Source organism: Sycon ciliatum, chromosome 8, assembly GCF_964019385.1.
Source record: "Sycon ciliatum chromosome 8, ocSycCili1.1, whole genome shotgun sequence".
In the NCBI taxonomy this organism is placed as follows: domain Eukaryota; kingdom Metazoa; phylum Porifera; class Calcarea; order Leucosolenida; family Sycettidae; genus Sycon; species Sycon ciliatum.
Window position 1 is genome coordinate 17,247,284 of NC_088650.1, and position 9,104 is coordinate 17,256,387.

Sequence of the window (9,104 nt, forward strand, 5' to 3'; positions counted from 1 at the left end):
CGAACAATGGCCGTACTAAGCAAGTGATCATCTTCTCAGAGTATGTGCTTAGGTGAGTTCCATTGCAATACTATGGTGGTTAATGCCCTTTCATTTTAATACCACCAGGGAGCAGTACAATACTGACTGTTGTACTGTACACACTGGATTAAACTACTCCCTGATTACCATTACAACCACACATTTATCTGCGGCGATGTACTCCCAAGGGCCCCATGGAGTACACTGCGGCTGCAGCTGGTGCACAGGTATGCAAAAATGCTCCGAATTTATCACTGATCTCCACGTATTACATGGGCCATGGCCCATGGCCACTTCCGTGCTACTCTGGCCAGTCTGGGAACTTGATGACTTGTCTGCGAGTTCCTTCCTTCGAACTCCGCACTGGGATTATATTTGGACGATGTGTGAAGGAAGTACAATGTAGTTCATCGTCCCGGCCTGTGAATGTACAGGAGGGAGGGAGGGAGGGAGGGAGGGAGGAAGGAAGAAAGAAAGAAAGAGAGAGAGAGAGAGAGAGAGAGAGAGAGAGAGAGAGAGAGAGAGAGAGAGAGAGAGAGAGAGAGAGAGAGAGAGAGAGAGAGAGAGAGAGAGAGAGAGAGAGAGAGAGAGAGAGAGAGAGAGAGAGGCATTCTACCCTACACTGTAACATACGACAGTCTACTCTCCACAGGCATTCTACCCTACACTGTAACATACGACAGTCTACTCTCCACAGACATTCTACCCTACACTGTAACATACGACAGTCTACTCTCCACAGGCATTCTACCCTACACTGTAACATACGACAGTCTACTCTCCACAGACATTCTACCCTACACTGTAACATACGACAGTCTACTCTCCACAGGCATTCTACCCTACACTGTAACATACGACAGTCTACTCTCCACAGACATTCTACCCTACACTGTAACATACGACAGTCTACTCTCCACAGGCATTCTACCCTACACTGTAACATACGACAGTCTACTCTCCACAGGCATTCTACCCTACACTGTAACATACGACAGTCTACTCTCCACAGACATTCTACCCTACACTGTAACATACGACAGTCTACTCTCCACAGGCATTCTACCCTACACTGTAACATACGACAGTCTACTCTCCACAGGCAAGCACTCCATCCTCGTGACCAAACAGCACGACTTATCGCGGGTGCGTGACTTGTGCGTATAGGGCACTCACACCAGAACATCGTGTTCAGGTTGCAAAAAAGAGCCTGACTTATCGCATTGTGTGAGCTAAACGAATTTTACATATCGCGTGAATAGCCTGTACTGCATGCAGCAGGACGAGCAGCATGACTGCTGCACATCTGCGTGTGTTACGGCAAACTAGACCCAGCGGACAGCAAGATGCACATTGGAGATAATGCACACACGGAGATGGGGGGGGGGGGAGAGAAAGCATAGCTAGGCAGTAGTAAAAGCAAAGCGCTGCACGCAGAGGCAAACAGCCACGTGCGTGCTCGCCACAGCGAGCGTGATCACAGCGGCGTTACCAGACAGACCCGTAGTACGGAAGCAGCAGCGGAGGCGGCGACGGATACGCACCAGGGCAGGGCTCGGCCGGGTGCAGTCAGGAGGCTCTTGGTGGTGGAGTCTACCTTGCGGTTGTTTTTCCTGCGGGTGTTGGGAAGCAGCAGCACGTATAGAAGACAAGACTACACCATATGACATCACACGACGGCAAGGTGAGTAATGTGTTAGTCTCATCGGCTGCGGGCGGCGGCTATTCAATGCTGTTAGATCTGAGCTGGTTCGGTGGCACGCGTTAGTTAAGTTTCATCCCATGATGGCTTTCAATCAGAAAGCAGAGTTGCACGCAAGCTACTGGATGTTCAAGTTTGCTGCTAGGAATTATAGTTGGTCAGTTGGTTAGCACGGACATAACCAGTAGTACAGGAATCACTTCAGACCATATCAAAAAAAAGTTCTCCAGAGGCAATTGGTCAGTCAGTTAGCATGGTCGCTACCAGTACAGACAGTCAGAACGGTAGTCACTTCAGACGATATCAAAACACTGCAAGAGTTCTCCAGAGGCGAGTTGCCCATCAGGTCAGTCTCGTAGTACGTTTAATTTTATTTAACTTCAGACAATATCAGAACAGTGCAATAGATCTCCAGAAGCAAATTGGCGATCAGGTCAATCTCATATTATACACTTTTTATTTTAATAATAGCAAGGGTCCAAAAAGGGTACGAACGAAGTGAAAATTGAAGTGTGACGATTAGCATCGTTGACCGACTATTCATCGTTCATTAGGGCAGTGTGGAGGGTGGAGATGGTGGCCTAGGAATGCAGACAGCAGTGGATACTGAGGCCACTGGAACCATCATCATCATCAGCAGCAGCGGCATGATATCGTCAAAATTTCACAGCAAATGGAAATCAGCAACAGCGATGGACACGCTATTACCACAGCGTCGAGTGAATGTTGACGTGGCTATCTTAATACACCATGATCACAGTGGAAGGAGACAGAAGCCAGTGGCAGTGACGCTGATGCAGCGGACATGAGGAGGTGATACTTGCACGCAACAAGGTCGCTGGCCGAGTGAATGCAGAGATAGCAAGCGACAAAGACAGGCAGAGGCTGGAAGCGCTACAGCAGGCCGTACTGTCAAATAGTCAGGTAACACTACTGAAGTTACATGTACATTATCCAATCAAAAAGAAAAGGGGTTTGTCAACTTAATGGATGAAAAATTAATTTTATTGTGATGTCGAAAAAAATTATGACGTTTCGGGCCAGTCACCCATCGTCCAGACTTATCCGATCATAAGTCTATACCTTAGAACTGGTCAAGCGAAACCGTTAGAAGTTAGCACAGATCATGCATTGCCATAAGAAGGTAGCTAAGGGGCAATGGAACACATCCAACAAATTGAAAACGTTGAACTATGTCAGAGCAACACTAAACATTCACGATACTACCATTAGATGTAATGCAATGCTGATAGTTGATGCTCAGATAATACTTCGAAGTATAAAAGCAGCAGATTGATGTTTATCCTGCACTGACCACGCCACAGTTTTCTACTGTTGTCAACATCTTGTGCCAATGGTACCAGATATCGCCTCACTTGCATGCTACTTTCCATGGACTCGCTACAATGCATTGCACGAGCTGTTGAGGTGGTACTGGGGTGCTGCATGTGTACCTATGTTGCACAGGGGTGCTGCGTGTGAACATGTATGTTGCAATGGGGCAGTGCATGTGTGTGTTGGACTGGGACGTGACATGTGTAAGTTGCACCGGGGGCGCTATATGAATGTGTGGTGCACTGCAGCGCTGCAAGTGCATGCTCTAACTGGGCTCAGCCTGAATGTGTATGTCGCACAGGGGCCAGGTGCTGCAAGTGTAAGTGCGCCAGTGCACTGAATGTGTATTGTGCACAGGGCCAGGTGCTGCAAGTGCAAGTGTGCCAGTGCACTGAATGTGTAAGTTGCACTGGAGCACTACATGTGTTTGTTCTACAGCAGTGCTGCATGTGCATGTTGCACTGTACTGCTATGAAAGTGTGTGCTAAATGTAGACGGGTGCATGCATGGCTTACCTCCCGATGAAGACACTCTGTGGACGTGCCGACATTCTTTCTCAGCAGTATTGTTCATGAGTGTTGGCAACTCAGCCAAGACTGTACAGCAAGGAATGGTAGTGTACAGCACGTGCATGTGCATGTGAGATCGATCAGCTCCTAGGACGGCCTCCAGCTAAACGGCGGTCAGCACCAGTGTTTACAGATATGCAAGCAGATACACACACACGTGCACATCAATACACACAGACACAACACACATACAGACACAACACACATCCAGACACACACCCATACACACGGGTGCAGACACACAACCATATTATATACACACACACACACAATCACATGCACACACACACGCACACACACACACACACACACACATGTGACATCCAGGTAAAGAGATTATACGGTGGTGGGAAAGGATGATGGAGCCTGGGGGAAAAGGAACACGTGAAAAGCCCAGTCCTATCAGCACTGGAACGGTCACGCCGGGCGTACATGGGGAAAGTCCAAAGTGTTCCGGGGAAACACACGAGGAACACCTGCCCACATTGCTCGCTGTAAGTTGACTCTCAACACAAGCACTGAAAGACATGAGTTTCGCACTCGGGGAGTGTGGTACTAAACTAGTCCTGAGGTAGGTAGGCGTTTGCTGCGCTGCAACTGTACAGTACAAACAAACACCTACGTTAGACTAAACCGGACTGAACGTGGCTAAAACATCATGCCCATAAGTAGTGCATTGTGCATGTATAGTCCTAAACAGTTTAAAAATACAATTTGAACAAGGACCAGGTTCTATCCCGTTTCTTGGCGTTAACAATGCCGCAGACACTCCTCCGCTTTTCGCCGAGGAAATAAGAATACACCGACGACACGTTCTCTGCCCCCGCCAAAACGTACTCAGGAACCATGCCGGCTGCACGAGTACTGAACTGTGCAGTGGTGGCAATAACCCCAGCGTTAGTACACCGTGGAAGTCGTTGCCATGAAGTTTCCTGCGCAACAAGCCACAGCTACCAACTGCAACTGCCTACCCGTGTATTTTGTCTCTCTCTCTGACACACACACACACACACACATCCACGCACAAGCACAGAAGCCAGTGCACTTGACTGATTCTGTCCACATTGATATCTACAACTGGACTAGTGGCTCTCCTGCATAGCTTGGTTTGATCCCTGATTTGATTTGGGCATCGGACTACTAGCATCATGGATCATGCACAAGCTGGACAATCATTGTCTGGTTTGGCCAGCCCATCACTCTGAGTAGCACTCTTTTGCTACTCAACTGATCACGCCATGACTCTGCAACACTTGACAGGTCAGGATGGCTTGGCAACTCTAAGGGTATGACCGTATCTGTCACCTTCTGCGAGCCTCCGTCACCAAGTTGACAGGCAATGATACGCCTGTGTGACAAGCTGCGAAGTTTCGCAAAACAAACCCATATGGGCAAGAGTCGACGTCGAAAATAATCCACAATCAGCTCGGCGCTTCAAAATACTACAAGCTATCAGATCTTGCCTCCTTTCTTTCACGACATGGCGCACCCTGAAAGCTCTCCATATCCACAAACTCACGGCATCCGTAACCAAAGGGCAGCTTATCCCTTTCTCAAACAGGTGTCATCCGTGAAACCGATGCTGTTGCTAAATTTTATGTCAGGCTTGGGGTGAGAATTTACTCCCAGGATCGAGGATCCACGGCGCAGATGAAATTCTACAATCCAGCAAGATCAGCAGCAGTTTTGGTATACTTACGGACGAAGCATGATCTCACAAATCTCAGCCTCTCACAAACGCCGTCCCGAGTGTTCCTGGCTAAATTTGGCCTTCCTTTTCGGAGATCAGCTGGCACCAAAGTTCCACCACAAGCAGTTACGCCGATGGGACTGGGCAAACCACGGCAAATTCTACTGCGACAGGAGAACGCTTACTTCTACGGCAAATAAACCCCGATGAGACAGAGCAGGGAGCAGCAGAGAGGTATTCTGAGAAAGGCAAACTCTAGTGTGCCAGTATCTGAAACACAGCATGCAAGGTTGGAAATTCGGGTTGTGAGTGGATCCGATTGAGTGGAGAAGAACTGCAGTGCAAAGAGCTTTGCCACAAGCCGATGCATGCAGCGCGCTGTATGTTGAACCAGATCAGCAGAATGAACCATGCGACCAGGCAGATGCTCGCAGCTCGCACGCCAGCAGCGTAGCGTGCAGCCTGCAAGCGATTGACTCCGATCCGGACCAAGCGTCCGCACAAGCGCGCTAGTCTGGAGTTTTGCATGACGGGCAATCAGTCGATCACATGATTGACACATAACCGTTGACTGTCTGGAGAGACCGCGTCACCGCGACCACAGAGCTAGCTGGTGACCAGTGGTGACCATAATCCGGAGCTGGCGAGCTGCTCACAGCTAGCTACCGGCACACAAGGAAGGATAAGGTAGACCAGAAATGAGCCGGCACTCTGTGTGTGTGTGTGTGTGCTCCGCGCGTTGTTGCGTGTGTGTATGTGTGCATGTGTGTGTGTGTGTTTGCGCGCGCCTGTATGTGTATTCGTGTGTGTGTGTGTGTGTGTGTGTGTGTGTGTGTGTGTGTGTGTGTGTGTGTGTGTGTGTGTGTGTGTGTGTGTGTGTGTGTGTGTGTGTGTGTGTGTGTGTGTGTGTGTGTGTGTGTGTGTGTGTGTGTGTGTGTGTGTGTGTGTGTGTGTGTGTGTGTGTGTGTGTGTGTGTGTGTGTGTGTGTGTGTGTGTGTGTGTGTGTGTGTGTGTGTGTGTGTGTGTGTGTGTGTGTGTGTGTGTGTGTGTGTGTGTGTGTGTGTGTGTGTGTGTGTGTGTGTGTGTGTGTGTGTGTGTGTGTGTGTGTGTGTGTGTGTGTGTGTGTGTGTGTGTGTGTGTGTGTGTGTGTGTGTGTGTGTGTGTGTGTGTGTGTGTGTGTGTGTGTGTGTGTGTGTGTGTGTGTGTGTGTGTGTGTGTGTGTGTGTGTGTGTGTGTGTGTGTGTGTGTGTGTGTGTGTGTGTGTGTGTGTGTGTCAAGGTCAAGTTGCACTTCAACGATCACAGGGTGGCAGGCAGCCACGAGCAGTGCGAGAGCGGAGACCCTGGCCTGCCTGCCGCCTGGACCATGTTGACCTTACAGTATGAACTCTGGAAATCTTGATGGAACTCTCGATGGATTCCAGCTTATTGACCACACGAGGTGAATGATTATGTACATGTACTAACTCCATGGTAGCCCTAGCTTGGCGGATATTAAATGCCGGCAGAAAAATTTCAGAATTTGGTACATTTTCTTGTATGTGCCATGCATTTGGCATCTGGATAAAGGAAGTGGAGCAGAATTCAAGGAAATGCCTGTCATAAGGTTTGTATGGTTTTGCCAATTCCACTGCTTTTCGAGCAGAATTAAAATTAAAATTTTAGTATTTGCCATTTTGTTCAGCATGGCGGGTACGAGCCACACCATACGCCTATCCTTAGCCCTTACACCTGCCATCGCTGAAGCGATGATAGTGAACAATAGGATATACTGGATCGTCGTTGCATGCAGGTCGTACAGCATAATTACGGATTCACGCCTGAACTACAGTATCTTGATCGTATTCTCTTACAGTTACTCACCCTTGTACTGGACCAAGTGGCTCCGAATCCTTCCAGAACGGACAATTCTACTTGTGTAGACTATATTGACCGCGGACAAGTGCTTTGTGTAGTCCACGTAGGAATCTTGACAGCGCCCAGTCTAGTCTAGCTGATCGACTAAGCACGGGCGAGAGGAACGTGAATACCATGTAGCGGTATTAGTAACCTGATTGCACCTAACTGCTAGCTAGCTAGGTCTGCAGAACTAGCTCTTCACAAACAATTTCGCCACGGATTGCACTGGGATGTCTACAGTCCAGGCGAGCTTCGCGGCTTTGTCTGGACACTTGCACCGCACATGCCCGAAAGGACATAGAATGAGACACTGAGGTGGTGTGTGTGTGTGTGTGTGCACTCCGGCACTGCTTAGCATTTTGCGAGCTTAGAATGCTGCCGATCTTTCCCCTGCCAACTTACTTATGCAGGTCATGGTGTATGGCAACGGATAGTGCTCGTATGGCTCGACTAGCACCGGTACATGTGCATTGTACTTGTGCATGGTATCGGCGTTGGAAGCCCTAGCTCACCACACAGGCTGTGTAAAGAGCTCTTCTTAGTCCGGAGATTTCACGTAGGTGTCTTCAATAGCTTCTAGATCATGGCTGCTACTCCATCATGGCTCTTCCTTCACTTCCCGGACACCTTCAAACCGAAGTCCCTAAACGTGCACAGGCTGGCTCACCGCCGTCACCGGGCTGCAAAACTTACAATCGCAGTCAAAGAGTATCATCATCAGATTCATCACCCATCAAGACGTACACTGACGTACACTGTTTCGGACATGCGGACGTCCCATGATGTCAAATAGAACACCCCACGCAGCCCAGGTCCTCCGGGAGCATATTATAATTATAAATAATTATACTTTGAAGTAAATTATAATTACCCCTTCCACATGTCCTGCTCATGTTAACAGGTCCACGACTCGTGTACACCGTCCGGGTGCGTGTGCAATTATTTCTTAATGCGCTAAATACCTGTTACCGGAATGTTACAGTGATTGAAGCCTGTTGTCTCATGATCGCCTACGTGTGCGTGAAACTCAGAATCACAGCATGCTTTCCCTCCTCTTCTTGTTGTACTTGATGCCAGTTGTGCATCAGTTTACCTTCCCGGTATGCCCAGTAGGAGTAGGACCGGGCAAAGCGACAGCAGGGCATGGCTGCCGCCTGCTAGCAGAAGCAAGCCAAGTCAGGTGAAGTGTTAGGTCGTGCTCGACACCAGGGAGTATTGTACATTGGGGGTGCTGTACACTCCCTGGTGCTCACAATTTAACACTGTTGATTTCAACACGCAACAAACTCACTGCATCACATGCAAGCAGTCTGGACTCTGCAGTCGTGATCACGTCAAGCCCCCGAAACGTATCAGCCAGATGCGCGCGGGAATGCTCATTTTCCCGGATCATGCAGAGCACTTAGCTAAAGCTACCGCGATGTGCTACAAGCGGAAGGATCGTACCGCGGAAGTGCACTTCAGTAAGTTGTGTCTTTGGTCGGCTGGTGCCATGTGCTGATACAACTCAGCTCAGATGCTGATCAGTATTCATCGACACATTTGTCGGGAATACATTAGTACTTGTAAAGGCAATGTCTCGCCAACAATTGCATCACCGGTTATACAAATCTGGAGCGTGTCAGAGGTGTGGCTACCCCTACTCCCAGTATACAGGTGCTGGACGTACTAAATAACTACTGTACATGTACATGTACATGTACATCAGAAGGTCATGCACAGTTATCGTAGTGTGTTATATACAGTCATGTACTTATCATCGTCAGCATGGGCGGCGAATGCTCGCCAAAAAAATCGTATCCAGCTCTACTCGAAAGGCATAAGAATACGATTAGACAGGACCGTGCAATCACGTACAATAAAAGCTATCGTCCCGGTACAGGGATCTC

At 48.8% G+C, this 9,104-nt stretch overlaps 1 long non-coding RNA gene across 2 annotated transcripts; it reads right to left on the reverse strand.

Annotated features, from left to right (window-relative positions):
• Positions 1 to 1,057: 1,057 nt before the first annotated feature.
• On the reverse strand, positions 1,058 to 6,018 carry LOC135823924 (uncharacterized). 2 transcript variants are annotated; one of them, XR_010554800.1, is made up of 3 exons: positions 5,327 to 6,018; positions 3,574 to 3,730; positions 1,058 to 2,561 (listed from the first exon to the last, which is right to left on the reverse strand). It is a non-coding gene; the product is annotated as an uncharacterized LOC135823924 (long non-coding RNA). The 2 variants fall into 2 exon arrangements; XR_010554799.1 differs by having other exon boundaries at positions 1,083 to 1,634; positions 5,327 to 6,008.
• Positions 6,019 to 9,104: the final 3,086 nt, after the last annotated feature.